Source organism: Saccopteryx bilineata, chromosome 1 (genome assembly GCF_036850765.1).
Source record: "Saccopteryx bilineata isolate mSacBil1 chromosome 1, mSacBil1_pri_phased_curated, whole genome shotgun sequence".
NCBI lineage: Eukaryota > Metazoa > Chordata > Mammalia > Chiroptera > Emballonuridae > Saccopteryx > Saccopteryx bilineata.
This window is the reverse complement of record NC_089490.1, coordinates 144,263,267-144,284,434: the sequence shown is the minus strand read 5'-3', so window position 1 is coordinate 144,284,434 and position 21,168 is coordinate 144,263,267. Positions and strand designations below refer to the sequence as shown.

The window sequence follows — 21,168 nt, the reverse complement described above, 5'->3', positions numbered from 1 at the left end:
TGGATTATTTCAGGGAAAATAGAAAAATCCATACAGAACCTTACTCACATATACAGTATTCAAAAGTTTTCAAGGAAACAAAATAATTTTCCCGGCCTGAGACAGGCTTCTTAACTGACCCATACCAGTCAATAGTGACACATCTAAAGACAGGGCTACTGTTTGGTTGTCTCTTTATCTTTTAAAAAAAAATCCTGCTTTCTTTAAGGCCTAGATTTTTTTTTTAGACCCTGGACACATGCTAATTATACACACACACACACACACATATCCATGCTAATTTGGATAACTATATACAGTTAGTGCAAATAACTAACAAAGCTTACATAGAAATTGCCACATATTTCAGTATCCATTTTACTACCGCATATTGGCAGCCGGTGAAAAAGGACGGAGGAAACTTTAAAAGGCCACAAATATAGCCCCGATTAGTTTGCCCAATTCCAGGCATTGTACAAGTCAGCCTTGGCCCGAACCTAAAAAGACAGACTTCAACTTCGTATCCCCGAGATCTCCCATCTTGTCCCACAGGAAAAAAAAGACATAAGAAGGCAGTGATGGGACTCCAAGGCAGAAATGGAGGAGAAACTGTAGACAGAAAAAGGAAGGGGCCCAGGGCTGTATGTCCTGGAGGTGGGTGGGGCCTTCCCTGTCTAGGGGGCAGGCTGGAAGGGGCTCCAGCCAGAGTATAATCATCCAAGAGTCTGGAAGAGACAAGCATGGAAACCAGAAACGCACATTGCGAGGAGGCTCGGAGAATTTGGACAAAGCGGGTTTTGGCTGCCTTGGGCCTGTTTTTCTCTGCTCAGGAAAGGCAACCCAGCACGGTTTTTCTTGGCTGAATGGATCTGCCCCACACCCGGGTGCTGGGTCTAGGACAGGGACTGCCTCAGAACCAGGCTGCACACTCCTCTCCTATAAAACTGTGCCCCCCTCTTCCCTTCCTTTTCTCCTCCTGACTACAAACCGGGAGTGGTGGTCTGGGATCTGGCCAGCAGGCAGCCTCGTTCTGGCTCTAAACACTACCCTGCTCCAGGCACATCTCCCTCACCCTCCTGGCACCGAATGAAATAGGGTAGGGACAGGGGGCTAGGGGAGACAATCTATTTTCTCTAGTGCAACTGGAAATTGTTCACGTTCATCCTCTCAGGGAATGGGAAACTAAAATCTAATCTTTAATTCATTATTTAGCTTAAAACTTCCTTGTGTCACCAAATAGAAGTAAAAGCTGGGAAGGCCAGGGCCCTCTCGGGCAGGGGTGGGGATGGCTACCTGGGGATGGGAACCTCTACAGAGCTCAGAAGCACAGAACGGACAACAGTCAGGGCTTCAAAGGGCAAGGGCAGTGCACAGCCTAAGCCTCACCCACCTCAAGGCCTGGAAAGAGTCAGTCCATGGTCAAGGTTTGGAGAAGAAGGAAGAACTCCACAGGCTAGCTTCGCAAGTTTCTCTAAAGAAGGACTGAAAAACTAACCAAAGGCCCGGGGAGGACGACTAGCACATGAGAATGAAGTCTGTGCCCAGCACATTGTATAAATATCTGCAGGGCAAGGGAGAAGGCCAGAGCGAAAGCAAAATGTTGAAAACTCGCCGCAGGCCCAGCTGCCAATTGCCGACCCCAGAGGGCTTAGGGATTAGCCAGGGAAGAGGTTCCCTTCCCTCCCTCCATAATAAGTCCTGCACCTCTGAGACTCCTCCTGTGACCTTCCCAGGCCCTTTCCAGAGCTCCACCAGGATCTGCAGTGACATCTCTCGGCTTCGCGGGTCTGTTCTACCCGCCACAGGAGAGAAAGCCTGGGTGAGAAAGGAGTTTCTCTCAGCCCTGGTGCCGCTGCCTAGTCTGCACTCCCAGCCCGCTTGGCCCAGGGAGAGCCTCCTTTCTGCAGTTGCGTCGGCAACATGCAGTGCCCACAGCCGGGCAGAGAGCTGGGTGGTCGGGATGGGAACAGCCTGGGCTTTTCTCAGCTCCAGGGCTCAGTCAGGGGAGCTGGGCGGGCTCTGTCTGGGCAACTGGCTTCCCCAAAACGTACAATTTCAAAAGTTGGGAGGAAGACATTTTTCAGTCCCTCAAAATGTATTGCTCCCCACAACTATTTTATTATCAGGATCACTGCCAAGAAAACCAGAGAATCCTCATTCCCCTGGTGTCTAGCCCCAGCAGAGGCTGGCACCGGGGTGCTCAGAGCTCAGGACCGTGCCTACCTCTCTGCCACAATCCGTTCCTTCGGGCTCCCTTTCTTTCTCACCCTCTCTCCCCCTCTGTGTCCTCCAGCTCCAACACAAACTGTTTGCATGGGAAGTCTCCCTCTATGACCCGATTCAGCATACACAAGAGAAAACTGTGGGCGACAGACCCAACGTCCTAACGAACTTGAGTTAATTAATGCTAAGGAAGAAAAGAGGCGCCCTTGCTCTGTTGAATCACGGTTCACTAGCCCTTTCAGTTTGCTGTGGGTGGAGGAAAAAAAAGAGAGGCTTTTTGGTTCAAATATTTTTGGGGGGCGAAGGGAAAACAAAAACACCGCAGAAGGGCCCCGGAGGGCGGGCGAAGCTGTCAGTACCTGCCCCGAGGAGCAGAGGCGAGGGCAGTGGGCAGCAAGCGTCCTCTCTCAGCTTCTGGCCTAAACTGCTGCATTAGGAAAGCAGCGGTGTGTGTGTGTTTGGGGGTGGGGGTGGATTATCAATTGACTGCAGACCTGTTCAAATAAAATGCTCCAAAACTTATACTGTCAGACTATAAAATATATATTTTTTAAGCCCAAACCCAACAACTTAATTTGAGCAGAGCCGTGAAAATGTTTTAACAGCGCAGAAAACCGAAGCATGGATGGCACGCATACAAAAAATTTAAGTGTGCAGAAAAAGAAAGGAAGAGGTGGTAATGGGGGGACAGGAGAACAGCTGCAATTTTGCTTTCCAGATGTTGATAGCAAAAAGTAATTAGCAAGAAACTTCCCCTTTACCATTTTTTATCCTTTGGTCCTAAGATGTTAAAATCCTTCAGTTAGACTTTGGTCTGCCACCTGTCTCCAGGCGTGCTACACACACACACACACACACACACACACACACACACACGGACAGGTTAGGAAGCCTCGTGGGCCATATGCATACAAGCTTTATTATCAGCCCACTAATTTTTACAAGCCCTTCCACCATCCTTAGCAGGGAGGCCTGAGCAAAGCAAGCTGGAGGACATTCTTATTTAAATTATTATTATTATAATCACCATAATCATTATTATTATTTTGTAAGGCACAGCCTTTACTTTCTAGGCTGGACCTCCCCTCTCTCTTTTTTAAAAAAGATTTTATTTATTGATTTTACAGAGAGAAAAGGTGGAGAGCGAGAAGTATCAATTTATAGTTGTTTCACTTTAGTTTCACTGCTTGCTTCTCCTCTATGCTTTGACCTGACAAGCCCAGGGTTTCGAACCAGCAACCTCAGCATTCCAGGTCAACGCTTTATCCACGACGGCACCACAGGCAAGGCAGCCTCCTCTTTAAAAATAAATAAATAAACTTTCAACTGAAGTGTGGGGTGTATAAAAAAAGAAGGCTGCACAGTACCTAAGTCTACCACACAATACATTTTCACCAAGTGAACGTATCTAACTCCACCCGGGTTAAGAAATAAACATTTTTAGCATGCTGAACAGGTCTTGAGTTTTTAAGCTATAGCGTTCTAGCGATTTACATGGTTTAGAAATAGCTCCTGCCTGCACCAGTCGTGTCTAATTTGAGCACTTATGTACACACATGTGTTACAGAGCACGGAGCACTACTCATGTGACCACAGAAAGGAGTAGCGAAGAGAAGCCCCTCCTGGCTTCCTCGCTGCTGCAGAGGGGTGTCTAAGCCTCTCTCCGTACCTGCCCAACTCTGATCCCATTAACAGAGGAACTAACTGTGTAGCGGGGCGTATAGGAGGTGGAGGGACAACCAGGGAGTGCGGAGCTGAAAACCAAATGGCCACAGGGACAGCAGGAGTAAGTAGGCAGGATTGGGGGACCTCAGTATGTGTGAGTCATGGGGCAAAGGAGGCTCCACAGAGTCAAAGGGTCCTGAATCAGAACCCACGGGGCACAAAAGCCTTGCAGGGGGAGGCAGAGGGTGGCAGCCCTGCAAGAAGGGGGCCCAAGAGCGAGGGAGGCCCAGCCCTATGGCATCTGCCTCCCCCTTCCCTGGCTCTAGCCCCAGCTGGCTCCCCCCTTCACTCTAACTGGCACTAAATTTACTTCATAATTTTAAAATTAAAATTTTTAAAAAGCGGAAAGAAAAAGCACTTGAAGGCAAAATACCTCCCACAATATCTGGGAGGGGGGAACTGCTTATGTAAAAAGGCAAATGCAAAGGATCACTAAAAAGTCTAAGCACCGAATAACAAGGAAAATAAAATAGAAACACATTTAATTAAAAACACCTGAAGCAAATAACTCCCTTTGCAAGGCGAAGGCACTGCGCAGCCACTGTCACAGTGGGTACCAGCTCCTTCCCCCATTCTTACCGCTTCCCCCTTCTCCTGCACAGCTACGTCTTCCCCAGGTGCTATTATTCCTGCTCCTTTCTAGCCTTCTACCCGACACCTGGGGGAAGGCCCAGGGCAGTCTTTTAGCTTCCCCCCAGTCTGCAGCAAACCTCTGCAACCCTGACAAAGAACCCCTTCTTCTAATTCCACATCTCCCCAGGCTGTGCCCACCGAAGGCCCTGGACCCTACTCTCCTGCTTCAAACCTAGGCCTTGTGGGTGGTGGCACTGTCCTGAGGCTGGACTCCAGGCCCGTCCCAAGTGGGCAGCTCTCTCCACTGGCAAGGAGGGTTCTTGAGGACCGCATTTTCTTTTCCTATTGCTCATAGGGCCAAGAAGAAAGGTCTGTTCGGCTTAATTAAAAATATGACATGGGATCTGAGCTCTCTGAGCCTGTGATCTTTAGAAATACTTGATTACTTGATTCTTTTGGGGAGGCAGGAGGCGGAGAGCAGAGCAAACGTGGGGACCCCACATTCCCCCACCGGTTCGACTCTTCCACTAGCCCACCGCCTGGGAAATACGCCCTCGGCTGGTTTGAGGGTACCAAAGCCCCGGTCCTTTCTTCCTTTCTTTCTTTTTTAAATCGCTCTAGCGCAAACCAGGCAGTGGGTCAGGGCCCAGAGGTGGGGAGGGAAGAGAAGAGGGTTGTCTCTGAGAGAGGGTAAAAAAGGAAAGCAAGGCTCCAACTCCCGGAGAAGAACGGCGGCGGCGCAAGTTTCCCGGCTTGTGCCTGTTTGGGGATTGGCGAATCAGACCAGAGCGGAGGGAAAGGCTGGTGAGAAAAAAAGCCCGCATTAAACTAAGCAGTTCTGCCTAAAAGCGCGCTTTCCACTCTTAAATAAGACAATGCCAGACAATGCCGAAGGGAGAGGACAGACGAGTTAGTTCTCACTCGTTAATTATTCCAATGCTTAGCATTATTTTTTTTAAACCACACACATTAGCCAATGATATATTCTAACCCTCAACAAAGCTGGTATTTTTCTCTGATTACAGACTTTGCCGCGGCAAACCCGGGCTCAGAAGACAGAAGCAGCGCAGAAACGCACTCCTAAATGAGACACAATTTTATTAAAATCACAATGATCCTTGCAATGTTAGAATGCCTTCTCAGCAGCGGAGATCCCAGGTGCCCCACGCCTGCTCCACTCTACCACGGAACCAGCGCCCCTCAGTAAAGAGGCAGGAAAGGCTCGCCAGCTTCACGGAGTGCCACGGAACGTATTTTTCTTTCTTTTTTTAACAGCCTGTTTCCGTCATTCAGCCTCCGTCTCACGCTTTTTTTTTTTTAAAGTAACAAAACTCCTTTACAATTTTAAAATATTGTTTTAAAAAAGAGGAAAAAGACCCAAAATAACAGGGGAGGAAAAGAGAGCTAAGCGTGACCTGGGAGTTGGTGGGGTCAGGGCAGTAGCTGCTGAGATGAATTGCCTCCGGGTCCAGGGTGCAGAGCAAAGGGTCAGTGGAAACCCCAGGTCACCTCCCGCCACGGAGCTGGAGCAGGGAGAGTCAACTGCACCACTGAAAGGGGGAAAAAGGACCTAACACCACTAACCAGAATTTCAGCAATTCAGCCCCCTTCCAAGGGGGGCTGGCTGGGAGACCCGTGGGTGCTTTGCCTGCAATTCCAGGAGCTGCTCGAGCTCTGGGAGAGGATCTGAGGACATCAGCAGGACATTAACCTCCTCATCCAACAGGTTATGTCGGGCCCACTAAGAGAACATACGTTCTTTTCCCACTTTTTCGCAGTCTCCCCAGATCTGCCCAAGAAGTGCTGCAAACTGGCTGGTAGCAGCAATGGGTGGAGAGACCTTTGTGCCCCTCAAAGAAGTCCACCCTGAGAAGGAATACCATATTGACCAGAGGGGATCTGGGGGAAATTTTTTTTTTTTTAAGTTTCTTGGAAACAGCACAATTCCTGCGGCCTGAAGGCAGAGGAGAGAGAAGGGGAAGCGCATTTTCTGCTACTTAGTCACATTTCTTCCCCATGCTCGCTGGAGGCCAAGCAACTCTTAACCGAGCCAACCCTCAAACAAAAATCTCCCCTGGTAAATTTCCCCACCCTTATTCCCCAAAATGAGGCGGCCTGGGGATAGATGGAGAGGCCCCTTCTAGGCCTGGGATCAGGAGGCAGCAATGTGTACAATGCATCACGGAGGAGGGACCTTATCCGGACTGAGGCCCCCAAGTTGCCCTCAGACTCTGAGATACTTAAACCCCCAAAGTCCCGGCCCGTAGCAGCCACAGAAAAACAAGACTCATCAACATTGATTTCATTTCCAAAGCCCTCTAGCACATTACCCCTTCAGATATCAGGGTAAGCACAGGAGGAAAACTGAGGTAAAGTCACCTGGGCAACTGGAGACTGAACCGACCTGGAAGCCAAAATGCCCGCCTCCATTTGAGACTCTTCTTAGCAGCGGTTTTTGATGCAGCAAAGGGCCAACACCCCACAACGTAAACCAAGCCAGTCCTCAACGCCTACTACTCAGTCACTTTTGGGGAGGTCGTTGTAAGGGGGTGAGGCCACAGTAAGTGGGGAGGTAGGGCTACGCAGTGCGGGGTCCCAGGATCCTACAGGGGACCACCCCTCCCCCAGGGTCTACACAGCGACATCATTCAGCGGGTTCTCCTGGATCAATGCCTGCAGCAGCTCGGCAAGAGCTAGAGCGAGTCAACCAAGCGCCACAGGCGCTTCCCACATCAGGGGTCTCTATGCGCCACTTTCCACCTTTTTGCCTCATTAAGTGCATTCTCAACTTTACCCAGAGCCAGGCTGTCACCCATGGCGCTCTAGGGCCCCAAATCCTCCAGACCACAACTTTGAGGTTGTGCTGTCCCCTCCTACTCCATGGTTCACAGTGAAAGTGACCGTGACTGTCAGCACCCATGTTCTGCAGGGTAGAAAGCACAGTCCTCCCACTGCCTGAGCCCACAGAGATTTCCCCACAACTCCCCACCTACCTGTGTCCCCCTCTAGACTGACCCAATTGCAGCAGGTCCCAGAAGTGCCACAGCAAAAAAAGCATCCAGGAGGTGAAAGCCCATAGACAGTTGGGACCTGCCAATGAGCATTTGCAGGGGCCAGCGTACAGGGCCTGGGTGGCTCCTCTCTGCTAGGGTTTGCACAGACACACGATGAGGACGATGTGATGCACAAGCAGACTGGAGATTTGGGGCCATTAAGAGGGCAGAGAAGGGAGGTGCAGAGGGCTACCTAACTTTCTTCGGCCAGGGTTGGGGCATTAGTGCAATGGTTGGGTAGTGGGGCCATCTTGGAAGTCCTAGGACCTCCCACCTCCGCTAAGCAATGTGCTTCTATTTTAAGATAATCTCACACTCCTTCAAAACCCACCCACACTTGCTCCTGAGGTCCATGGTGTGGAGGCACAGGGAACCAGCCTTCACAGCCTGGGCGCACCCGAGGGGAAGGCCAGGAAGGGCTAGTAGCCCTCAGTGTGAACTGCCAAGCTGGAATCAGGGGGGCAAATATAAGTTTCACACTATAAGGGAATCATTAAATGGCCTCTTTGTGTTGAGGAATTGCAGGCCATCACTCAGGATTAATTTAAGCAGCAACAGCAAACACGCACCAAAAAGCAAGTCTCCCCGCCAACACCCACCCCCACAATTGTGTTTCTTGTAGTGCAGTGGGACTCAGCAGTGTGGCTTGGCCTTTCGGAGGGGCGGGTTCCTGGCCTTGAAGAACTTGGAGCATCCACAGTCAGAAGGAGAAAGGCAGCTTCCGCCTTGCCCCTCGTAGTCCTTGCTTGATGAAATGAGTTTTGCAGATTTGGGAGAAAGCTGAGTGGGGGTGGTAAAAATTCAAGTACAGAAATGAAGTGGGAATGGGCGGGAGGTTCTTACATATAAATGTAAATATATCTTAAGTTACATTTTTCCAATATAAATATAGCACATGCAGGGTGCTACCGGGCAGCTCTGGGACCCCTCACCTGTGTTCCAGGGGCATTTGGGAAGACCTGTGTTCTAAAAGAAATGGGGGCAGTGGGTGGGAATCAGGCCTCCACTTCCCAGTCTCCTCCCCAACAACCTGAAGGCGGCTTTGGAGCCAGGTGCCCAAGGCGGCCTGGCAGGTGTGCGACTCACGTGAAACACATGCATGTGCAGGCTGGGGAGGTGCTTGCCCATGTGGGCCTGGAGCCACATGTGTGGGCACTGGAGGCTCCTGCGGGCTCACCAACCCACCTGAGCCTGATACCCGCACAGGGGTATAGGGCAGTACCAGTGCTCTGAACCTGGAATGGGTACAAGCAAGAGCTCGTATGCTCGTGTGTTCTGACCCCCATCTGATGTAGGGCAAGGGCTTGTTTATGGGCGTGTGTGCTCCCCAGCAGTCCCATTGGGCTGTCAGGCCTGGGTGTGCATATAAGCTGGAGGTTCCTGGGATTCCTGTCTGGGGCACCGGCCAAGGGCATGCTTGAGACCCCTGTCCAAGCCACGAGCTGCTGTACAAGAACATGCTTATATGCTTGTCTGTGCCCAGGGGCCCACTGGGGTGTCAGGCATGGCCATGAACGCGCCTCAGTGCCCACTGGGGCCACTATGCAGGGCTGTGCGCATATGCTTGCTTGTGCCCTAGGAGTGGCCACGTGCGACCGGGCCACCATCATGGCTGGACTGAGCCCGGATCTAGCCTCTGAGTGAGCCAGGTAGCAGGGCCTGCGGTCCACGGGCCTCAGCGGATATCACTGGAGTCCTGTTGGTTTTGGCCCTAGCAGCTCTAATGGGGGAAGCCCCGGGGAGCAGGCAGGGTGGGGTGGGGGAGTTTGGAACAAAGAAGGAAAAGTGAGGGAAAGTGGACAACATAGGAGGAGGAAGCTCCCTGGAATGTGGAAGGCCCTAGGGAATAGGGGTGCAGGGTGCTGGAGGCTCCAGGCTTGGGACTAAAGACTTGCCAGGGCTGCCACCCCCCTCCCTCCATGAGTACAGGGACAGAGCTTTTAAAGACCCAGAACTTCTCAGCCTCTCAGGACCCTGGCCGCAGCCAATGGGCTCCAACACATGGAATCTCAAAAGATTGCATGCAGGCTGCAACCATTGTGGGCTACAAGGAGCCAAGTAGCATTTGGAATGGAGGGCACAGCTCAAATTTCTTCAGACTAGATTAGCCAGTATGAGGCTCCTTCCCACATTTTTGGATGGGCTGCTTAGAACCTCAGTCTTCTCAGTCTGGGGAATGGGAAGGGAATTCCCATTAGGAGGGCCAGGAGAGGAAGCCTTAGGTGGATAGGAATGGGTTGAAAAGCAGGGCGACCTGCTTGAGCCTTGCTTGCCCCTAGGGACCTGGCTGAGTAATTCCTGCTACTCCATTTCTAGCACTATGACCTTGGCACTTGACCGTGCAGCCTTTCTTTCCTCATCTGTAAAACAGGTTACTCATACCTGCCTCATATTGGGATGGTTCCAGGAGGTCTCTTGCACCCGCCCGCTGCCCTGGCGTAATTGCTCTGGAGTTGGTAGCTGTTATTTTTATTGTGAGGCGTCTATGGCTGTGACAAGCTGTGACGCTTGGTGTGATCGTGTGAGGCTGGCTGTGTGTGCGCCTGTGCCGCTGTGTGTGTGCGCGCGTGTATGACAGGTTGTGTGTGAGACTGTGCGTGGACGACAGATTGTGCCGGTGTGCGGCAGTGCCTGTGACAGGCTGTCACTGTATGACAGACTGCGGGTGGTGGGGTGTTGCAAGTACTGACTGTGAGTGGAGATGAGGCGGTGTGTGGGGCTGGGACGGAGACCCCCACAAACCTACTTCGGTGAGGGTCTGGCCGACGCTGAGACAGGGAGGTTCTTGGAGACTGGGGGGGGGGCAGTCCAGTGTTTCCTGGGGCTTTGGTCTTTCCATTATGTTCGATGGAATTCCACCTACTTGCAAACTTTGCATGGTGACAGGTCAGACCTATGATAGAGCCTCACCTTCACTGCTGTGTCAGCTCAGGTGCCCACCCCAGCTTCATGCCTGAGTTTGTGGGATCCCAGGAGGGTCATTAGTGACCTCAAGGCATGATGGCAACCAAGCCTGGCTGGCTTTGGTGAGGGACACACACCCAGAGCCTGTTTCCCATACCTTCCCTGAGCTCCAGGCCTGGCAGGGTTAGCGAGACCAGGAAAAGGAGGGATTTGGGGAAAGCAAGAAAAGCCCAGAGAGAAATGAGGGAGGTGAGAAGAGCAGACATTTCCGTGGGCTCTTTGAAGAGCCAGACCTGCTTGGGATCAGGGCCTCCAGCCAGGTGGATGTACATCAGGTTTGTATGGTCACGATTGACAGCCATGCCAGCAGACACTGGAGCCCTACCTGTACAGGCCCCATGCTCAGACCCTGGGCAATTTCAGGGACTCTTCAAGGCAATCCTGGCAGAGGGATGAGCAAACCCAGGCATTCTCCTAATCCAGTGATTTTCAACCGGTATGCCGCAAAAAAAAAAAAAAAAAAAATTTTTAATTGCTTTTAGAGAGACGGAGAGGAGGGGAGAGAGAAAGAGAGAGAAGCATTCATTTGTTATCTCACTTAGTTATGTATTCATTGGTTGCTTCCCATATGTGCCCCAATCGAGGATCGAACCTGCAACCTTGGCAATTTGGGACAATGCTCTGACAAGGCTAACCAGCCAAGGCCACCGCAAGTATTTTTTAAAACATGCAACACCTGACTATTTAGTCAGGGGCACTGACCTCTTTTCCCTCAGACTGTCAAATTAAAAAATGACAACAACCAACACAACAGCCGTCCATTGTGAATGAATCAAAATTACACCTATTTTTCTGTCAAATCAAACAAAAAATATATTTTTTGGTGTGCCACAGAATTTTAGTAATTATGTGTGCCTTGAGATGAAAAAGATTGAAAAATCACTGTTCTAATCAGTGTGGGATTCCACTTTGCACACCACTGAGGCCCACCACTTCCTTCTACAATTGAAGAAACTGAGGCTGGTGGGGGAAGGGGACCCTTCTGAGTACCCACTCATGCCCAGAAGACCTAAGAATATAGGTCTCCAGACTCTGAGAAACCTCACCAGCTGGAAAAATCCCAAGGCCCATGGGCCAGGGGCAGCACCCTGGGAACCGAGCCTTCCTCTTGGTGTGTATGTGTGTTGTGTGTGTTTGAATATGTGCTGTCATCCACAGCTGCCGTGTGCCTGGTGTGTAAGCCACAGCATGATGTGTGTGTCCCTCTGTCGAAGCGGGTCTTTGTGTGTCTGTGTGTCCGTTCAGGGCCAGCCCCTGCCACTGAGGGGGGAAAGGCGTCAAAGCAACCCCCCCGCCCCGAAAGTGTGTCTTTGATACTTGCAGCCTCGGCAGCGAAAAGCAAGTTTCCACAGGGCCGTCTTGGGCTGAGGCCAGGCCGTCCTCAAATAACATTTGAAGTTACTTAGCAAACTTTGTTTAGTGCCGAGAGAGACACGGGCAGCAGGCTGGGGGTGGGGGGGCAGTAAACCGGTTCCTCCAAAGTCCCTTGGCCCTCTGGGGGCACAAGAGCCCAACATGGAGCTTGGTTTTCCATCCTAGCTCTACGGAGGGGAGCAGGAATCCTGAAGCCTCGCAGGGAACTTGGGGGAGAAAGGATCAGGGCATCCCACAGACGTAGCCTCCCTATGGAAAGACCAAGCTCTGGGCTGCGGCGGAAATGCCCACCCTGGTCTCCCAGCGGCCAAGAGGCTGAAACCAGACCCTGAGAATACATCAGAAATGGGAGGGCCCAAATTTTCACCCCTCTTCTGAAGCCCCCTATGCCAACCTCGAGGCAGGTGGCACAAACTGGCTTGGAACATGTGTCCCCCTCCAGACACACATATAAGCACCCAGAAGCCCTTGGTGCCCACATGCCTGGCCCCCAAGCGCTCACTCTCAGGCAGCAGAGAAGGCTGGAGAGCCAGCAGTGGTGATGGCGGATGGCTTGAGAGTGAAGCTGGCACCTATAGGATGGGGCAGGGGAGGAGATGCCAAAATGGTGAGCCATTACAGGGAAGGAGAGAGAGGGAGGAAAGGAGCAGGAAGATGGGAACCAAACAGGCATCATTAACAAGCTCCAAGCTGCAAAAAAGCAGTAGAAAAGCAGTCCAGGCCTTTCCAGGAAGCAGGCATGAGGGGTAAGCCCCAGGTGGCATGGGACAGGTAGGCAGGGGCCAGGAGGCACCCAACACTCCCCCACCCCCACCTTCAAAATGGAGACTGGCAGCAGCAGCCGCTCAGCTCTGCCCGGGCATGGGGTGGAGGTGGCGGGCAGGCAGGGCGCCAAACCAAATGCCACCAGCCTGGGCATGGTGATTGTCAGCCGACAGTGCCGACCCCACCAGCCCCCGTCCAGAATCCTCACTCCTGGAGCTTTGAGAGTTAAGAAAGATGGGGGCCCGAGGAGAATCAGGGATCCAGCAGATAAAGCCAGGTCTCCTCAAGCTGTGGGCAGGTCCCCAAGACCCTACAAAGATGGCGCTGCCTGGCACTGCCAGGGTGACGGGCTTCGGTAAAAATAAACCGGCCCACCCCGGGGGAGCTAAATTGAGGGGCCCAGGTGGAAGTGCCACTCTGGGCCACCAGCTGCCTCTGCCCCACCCCCAAGCTCAGAGTGGCAGGGTTGAGAATGCCCAATGCCCATCAAGGCCCTGTTTCTGCAAAGGAGAGGCCCCAGCCATCTTGTGTCCAAGTCCTGGGCAGGCAGCATAGGTTTTATCCACAGTACAGATAATGGGTGACCTCAGGCTGCAGCAAAAACAGGCCATGCATTCCGGGCAGATGGTGCAGCAAGCATGCTAAGCCATATACCCTTCACCTCCAGACTGCCCCTTTGAGAAGGAAAAGGGCCTGTGTTTGAGCTGTGGCAGAGCAACGTTGCTTGAAAGTCTGTTTCACAGAGCCCTCTGCTAATGCAGCTGCCTAGCATTTCTGCAGGCCCTACCTGTTATCCTCTCCCCATACATCTATTGCTATCTTGAGTACTGGACAACCTCTTGTTTATTGGGTTCACTGTCTGCTCTCCCGTCAGGGCTGGCACTTCAGCTGATTTTGCTCCCTGCCGAGCCCCCAGGGCCCAGAACAGAGCCTGGCACCTAGGAGGTGCTTGGTAAATATTTGCTGAAGGAATGCACAGGCCCCCGGCTGCACCCCCAGTACACAGGCTCTGGCTGGGTGCCCGGCAAGGTGTGGGAGAGGGTGTTGGGTCCTGCTGGGGTGAGGGCAAGCCTGGCCAGTGGGGGTGCAGAGGGGATAAGATGACCAACCACCATCATTTTGAGTCCTGGATGGAAGAAGATCTGAAGTTCAGAGTGGTAAGGAGGTTTCAAGGGCTGAAGCTGGGGCAAGCTTCAAATGGGTACATAGGGGCATCTAGGGCCACTCCCAAATTTGGTAAAGGCCAGAGAGTAAGCTGTGATTCTTTCCCATTGGTAGGAATTAGGATGGTGGTGATTGGAGAAGAGACGCAGGATTCACTACTTCTTAGCCCTTGATCCTGGCACTGCATGCCTCTTCTCTATTTTTCATCTATAAAATCAAGCACTTTACTTCACATCAAACACTTCTCTAATTCTTACCAGAAACTTGGGAGAATAAACTAAGGCCCAGAAAGGGTGAGTGATGACTTGCCCAAGGTCACACAGCTAGAGAGAGGCAAAGCCAGGTTTCAAACCCAGGAAGTGGGCTCAGAGGTCCCACTCCTAATAATGTGCAAATGTCCCAAATGTCAACAGTGCCAAAGTGAAGAAACCCTATCCTATTATACTGTCAGACATACAGTCACACACACACGGGCACAGCTAACCCCTGCCACACGCGCCTCAGGGAGAGAAGATGGGAGGGCTATTAGCACAGAGGGTGGCACAGCAAGCAAACAGCACACTTTAACCATCATTCTAAGTTTTAGGATAAATGATCATGTTGTGATTATCCTACGAAAGGCTTTTCTCCCTGTATGATTCTGCCAGCTGTCTTTCTTCACTCTTTCTCCAGAGTCAGAAATGAGGAGTCAGAGGCCAGAATTAGTGAGACCGTCCTATGCAGGACAAGAGTCTCAGAAGTTAGTCTCGCCTCCACCCCAGACTGTTCCAAAGGCTGCCAGAAGCAGGATAGTAAGAGTGGGGACCTCAGCCACTGGGCCTACCACTGAGCCCATTACGCCAGCAGTGTCCTAAGAAGGGTGGCATGTGGCCTCCCAGGCTTTGACAAACCAGCATAAAGATTCAGAGCTTCAAATTCCATCAAGAGAGATGGGGTGGTTGAATCTGCTGCTCAGAGATAGCGAGGGAGCCAGCAGGCAGAGGGGACATGTGAGGAGGGCAGGTCTCATCTCTTAGGCACCATTCCCAAGCAAGGTCAGGTGTGGCCCAGGTATGAATGTGTGTGTGGGTGTGACCCTCGTCCCTGTATGCTGGGGCAACATAGAGCTGTGTACATGCCACATCATTTGTGCCTGGACCTGGGGTGTGGGGTGGGAAACTGCATTTGACAATATCTGGGTCCTGGTGACCATGACTGTGTGAGACACTGTGTCAGCTGGCCTTCTGTGCATATGTAAGATGAGTGTCAGGAGTTAGCTGTACTCTTGTGTTACTATCTATATGACTATATTGGGCTGACTTTCTCCACTTTGGCACTGCTGACTCTTGGGGCTGGATCATTCTCTGTGGTGGGGCATCCTGTGCACTACAGGGTGTTGGGCAGCATCCCTGGCCTCTACCCACAGGGTGCCAGTGGGCAAACCCCTGTCCAAGTGTGACAACTAGAAATGTTTCCAGATACTGCCAACTGTGTGTGTTTCATTGAATGCCTTGGAGTTTCTGTGTGCCTGCACACACGGCTCTGGTGTCTGATGGGGTGGGGTGGGTCGGCACCCTGGCATGCTTCTGGGGTCTGACAGCATTACTGCACGTTCATGCCGTGAGCTTCTCACTGAGTGTTGGCGGGTCTGTGCATTCCTGTGTGTTTGGCAGTGGCGTATGTCTCTACTGTGTGTCTCACAACGTTATTGTGTAACCACGAATGCCTGCAGGTCTGCGCCCACAAGTGTGCTCCTGCAGCAATGTGTTCGGGTGCAGCGGGTGTCTCTAGGTGCCTGTGTGTGAAGACAAGCATCTTTGTGTGGAGACACATGTGTCTGTGTGTGCCCAGTGGAGAGGTATGCTGGCCGAGGGTATGCTGTGTCTGTGTGTGACACCGTGGTTCTTTGTGCCCTTGTGTGCCAGTGACAGAGTACAACTCAGTATAAGATGGACCTGAAATAAACCCACAAGGTGATTTAACCAAAGCCCGTATTTGGACAGACCCTCCTGAATGATTTGGCCCCTACCCCCAGCTCCTGCTGCCTCCTGAGGCCAAGGAAGTGGGGTGTGCCTCTGAGCTGCCTCTGGCTTGGCTCTCTCTGATTCAGGTGGGGACTGACCCCCGCCCTTTGCCCAATCTGTGCCAGGAAGGCTGGCACCAAACTGTCAGCCAAGGAGGCAGGGTCCTCGGTAGTGGCCATGATACTGCCCGTAACCGCTGCTGGCCACCACCTCTGGCTCCCTTCAGGGTGAAGCCCAGTGGGGGGAGAGCTCCCCAGTGCAACCTTGGCTTCTGATTGGCTACGGAGAGCCGCAGTGCCCGCCACCTGCCTCCCCCTCCCCCGCTGGCGCAGCCACATTGGTAGTGGTGGCAAACGCAGCTCGGAGTTCTGGGCACAGCTGCGCCTCACAGAGGCCTGCCAGCACCACCAGAAGCCAGACACCCCAGCTCCATGCCCCCGACCCCTCCCCACCCACCTGCCTGCCTGCCCAGCCAGGCAGCACAGTCACCCTGGCCGCTGCACCCTCAGGCTGCCAGGCCTAGTCCCCCCGCCAGTTTCCCTCTCCCACTAGGCCTGTACCCTCTTGGCCAAGCCCACTTGGGGGGGCCCAGGTCCCTGCACACAACCACTCCCGCCCTCAGAGGGGCTCTTCAGAAGGGGGGGAGACAGCAAGGAGGGGCAGGGAGAGGGGGAGCTAGCCCTTCTTCTTTTAGTGAACGCGCCCAGAGCTGGAGCCAAAAATCGAGGAGGAGAGATATTCAGACAGAGCCAAGACGCGTTTGGCAGGAGGAGAGAGAGGGAGAGAAGGAGAGAGGGAGTGGGAGGAGGGGAGGAGAGAGGGAGGAAAGAGAGAGGGAGGAAAGAGAGAGGGGGAAAGAGGGGGGGCCTCAGTTTCCAAATCTATGCTCTCGGAGCGCTGGAGAGACAGCCTGGAGTGTGAGACCCCAGGCAGGCCTGGCTCTGGGGGTGGTGGGCTCAGGCCCATAGGGACAGCCGGACTCCCCAGCTGGCCAGGCCAGGACGGACACGGGCAGAAGCCAAGATCAATGCATGCCGGGCAGACAGAGGGAGGCCTGTGGGCGGCCCAAACACACACCCGCACCTCACCACACAACGGGCTTCTGTCCATGCCAGGCCAGGGGCACGGGTGGGGCCCACAGCAGGGCCACCACGGCCGCCCAACCTCATGGGAAGCCATGGAAAGGCCAGCATGCTCCCAGCCGCTGGTCTGGCCGCCACAGTGGGCATTTTACACCATGCCGAGGCTGAGAGAGGCCAGGGAGAGGACATGTGTGGTGAGACACATATCGATGATCATGGGGACAAGTCCAGGATGCACAGTGTCATGGGGGCATTACTTATAGGCACATACATCAACACATATGCCACACAGGTCGACCCAGACAGGTCAATATGCATGGTAAGGCACATGGATATACCCCTTCCCATGATGGTCAGACACCCAGAGGATATAATGAGTTGTACAGGAACACACCACAGTAGCACCATGACACAAAGACCACATCAGGCACCTGACAAACACAGTGATACACAACCCTTGTCACCCAAATACACAGAGATAAAGCTTGGGGTGACCCTTAGACAGGCAGCACCCCGTGATAAACACAGGGACACTTGAAAAGGAACGTACACAGACATGCTCAACCACACGGCCATCCATGAGAAAATGGTGGCTCTGAGGAGCAAGACACCGATGAACACACTCAGCTCTGGAAGAACCCAGGTAACCACTCATAGTCAGCGCCCTGGTCTCTTCACCTCCATATCCAGAGCTTTGGGGGCAGGGAAGTAAAGATACCTCTGTTCCCCCACCCAGCTGGAGCCCCTCAGCACTGTGGGAGGGCAGCACAGACATCCGGGCCCTCTCTTCCCTTGGTCCAGCTGGAGGAGAGTGCAAGACCCCAAATTCTTCCCACCCTTGGAGCAGGAGCAGCGGGTAGGGACAATGCAGAGAAAAGGCTGGGCTCCCAGTGGTTTGGATGTGAAAGCCAGTGGTCAAACGGCATCAGAGGTTTTTGCTGCAGCCACGACTTCATGCCCACTCCTGCACACAGCCATGACAGCCACTGAATTGTGACAAGTGCTCGCAGAGTGTCCCCACAAACGCATCCTGTCCCCATGGAGTACCCAGGTGACAAGGCTGAGATGCAGAGGCATAAACAGTTCTGGAGCCATATAGATGTCCCTGAATCCACCAGCAGGACCCACCCTCATCTCCAGGCTCTTTGTCCCTTTCGCATTTGTGTGCATACACACTCCTGCACACTGTAGCACAAGGCCCCAGAAACCAGACCCATAGTGAGATGGGGTACAATCAGGGACAAGATTAGGGAAAGGAAAAAAGGCAACCAGAGCCCCCAAGAAATGCATCTGGTTCCCATAGGCCTGTCTCTTTCTTCCTGCTCCCCCACTCCCCACCATCCCTGCCTTGAACCCCTGCTGCCCTTTGCTTGGCATACCTACCCAAGGGAAAACTTCTAGTCCATGAGCTGGCCTCCCTCCTTCCAAACTCTTCTCTTGCTTCCTTCTCCAGGTAGTTCACTTGGATTTCTGTTTAGAGGTGTTCAACCCTGCCTTCCATCCCACTGAAGCAGCCTTCTCTCAGTTTGGAAGGCCTGGGGGTGATCTAATGATGGTAACTAAATGACCACAAGTCCTTCTGTTCCTTGAGTATATGCTACATGCCTGCCTAGTCACAGCCAAAGGTAGGCACTATTATTGTCCAGTTTACAGACCAGGAAATTCTTGCGCTTCAGTTCATAGGAATTAGAAGATACAGAGCTGGAGGTCAACCCCTGTACTGTCTTATGGTAAAGCCCAGTTCTCAACCTCTGCTCCCACACCTTCCATCTGGGAGCTCTTGAGGCTACACAAGACATTCCTATCTGGGCCAGGACCCCTGGCTTCAGCTCCCAGGAAGAGGGGAACACCCTGCCCCCTGCATTAACCCAGCAGAGCCTTTGGCTTCTTTGAGCTTGGCTAAGCCTCAAAACATCTCATAGAGCCCAACCCAGGTCCAAGAGTGGTCTACCCATCCCATCTCATGCTGCACACATCTCCCACCCCAGCCACGGGCATGAAGCAGGCAGGACCAGAGCCAGGGAGAAAATGTACCATAAAAAGGAGACTCTATGTGAGTGTGGCACAAGGAGCAACAGCTTCACGGGGACAAAGAAGTGGCCACAGTAACCCAGGGAGAGAGCTGAGGAGGAACATCAGGAAGACCCCAGCCTCTTCCCCTTTCCTGGAATGACTGTGTGTGTGGCTTCACAGAAACAAGGGTACATAAACATTCTGTTGCTCATGTAGCTACATTACAGGGAGTGTCGATGAATGTGCATGTTTGAGGCTATGCGCACGTATGTGTACACACACACCTGAGTGAGCCAACAGCATTGTGAAAAGGTGTATGTCCGTCCATCCATCTGTCCGTCCTTGAGTCTATGTAAGTGTGGGGGCAAAGACACACTTGAGTCACCCTGTATCTGTGTGTCTGGGAGGTGTTGCCGTATGTCTATGAGCCGACATAGATATATACATCCCATTTTGAAGGATGTATATGTGTTTATGTGTGTGTGTTGAATGGAGAGGAAACACAGGTCCATTGTCTCCTGTGTTCATAGGTTTGCTAATGGTCGAGTGTCTGGACATCAATGTGAGTATGTCATTTACATCCCCATCTTGGTGGTAGTGGCGCTATATGTATGGGTCTACATTCTGGTGTGTGTCTTGGTTTATTTGGAGGGGCAGTCCCAACTATCTGCCCCCCTCCTCTGAGGACTCAGGTCTGCGGATGTAATGGGCTCTAGCAGCTCCAGCAAGTGCCCTGCCCAGCTGCCCTGTATTTCGATTGATGCTTTTTCCAGGAGATTTCCCCCTCACCCTTCCCCCTCGTCCACAGTGCTTTTCCCCGGCAGGGCCCCGCTGCTCCAAGCTCGTTCCTGCTCAATCATTTATTGACTTTAAAATCGAAGCCAATTCTGGTTTGGAAAAAAAAAAGAAAATGGAGAGAAGGAGAGTGAGAAATGGAAGCCAGAGAGAGAGAGAGAAAAGTCCGAGTTGTGGGGGTAGGAGGGAGCAGAGATGAGGCCAGAATCAGAAAGAGACAGAAAGAGACAGGGACAAAGATATAGAAAGACAGAGACTAGGAAGGAGGGAGAGAGAGATGGAGTGTGGAAGCAGAAAATTTTGTAAAAACAAAAACTTTGGATCCAAGAGATGTAGCTCTCGGAGGGGCAGACTCTGCTGACCAGCGGACAGCAGCCACCTGTCCAGACTGTGACTGTTGTGCCCCCCAGCCATCTTGGCACACTCACAGTCTAGGCCTGTGATAGAGCAGAGCCCTCGCTCCTTCTGGGTGTCACAGAGTCACGCCCTGGACCTCACTCTGAGTCTAGGGACCACCCTAGCCCCTTCCTAGTCTTGTCACAGTAGATCAGCTAGCATTTTTTTACCAGGCTACTATGAAATATGAGGGCCCAGAATCTCACCCAAGCTTCAGGAGGCAGGCCAGAGAGCTGGGCTGGCAGTGGGTGGGCAAGGGGCTGCTTGGGCATGGGGTCTTGGTTTCACTAAGTCCTAAACACCAGACATACAGGCCTTCCAACCACAGCCCCAAAGGCAGCCACAGCTCAGACCCAGTTACGTGGGCAGGACCGTGGTGTGAAAGTCCAAGGTGGGGTGATCCACTAGCTCACTGCCTCCCCCACATCCATGCCACACAGGCATGCCCATGGCCAACCCACAGGAACCACATGCAGACCCCAAGATCAACTCACACACATACACACGCGCATGTGCGCGCGCGCACACACACACACACACACATTATCTGTTGATACAAGAGTGGTATGACTACGGCTGACACTCATCCCAGACGTGCCCTCTTGCCCCTTGCCACACACCAAGCCCACATAGCAGCCATATTCAGTGGACTCCCACTCCCAGTTGTGAGCACACTGCTGGCAAAGCTCAGACTGGCAGAAGGGACAATTAAGACACCAAGCCTGGCCTAGAGATTCCCCACACACGCAGGTACTGCTGGTAGGCACTGCTGGGTAGTCCTTAGGTGTCCCCTCTGCAGAATGTGTTGCCAACCCAGGCCTGGCCCTGTAGGCAGAGATGCCAAGGCCGCTGCGGGACTCTGGTCAGCTCCTGTGCCTTCTCCGAGCCTGGGGCCACTGCCTGGGGAGGGTGGGGTAGCAGGGCAGGCATCCCGAGAGCCTTTGCCTCCGCAGACCGCCGCTCAGGGAACTTCGCTGGAGGCGGGACGCACTCTGCAGCGCGCCAAGGTCGGCGCTGTTTTGCTCGCGGTTGGCCCGACGGCGTGGTCGCAGCACTGTC

At 52.9% G+C, this 21,168-nt stretch overlaps 1 protein-coding gene across 3 annotated transcripts in view; it reads right to left on the bottom strand.

Annotated features, from left to right (window-relative positions):
* The window catches only part of NFIX (nuclear factor I X), a 98,015-nt gene that overhangs the window by 75,646 nt on the left and 1,201 nt on the right, over positions 1–21,168 (bottom strand). The gene's annotated exons all lie outside the window — the stretch shown is intronic.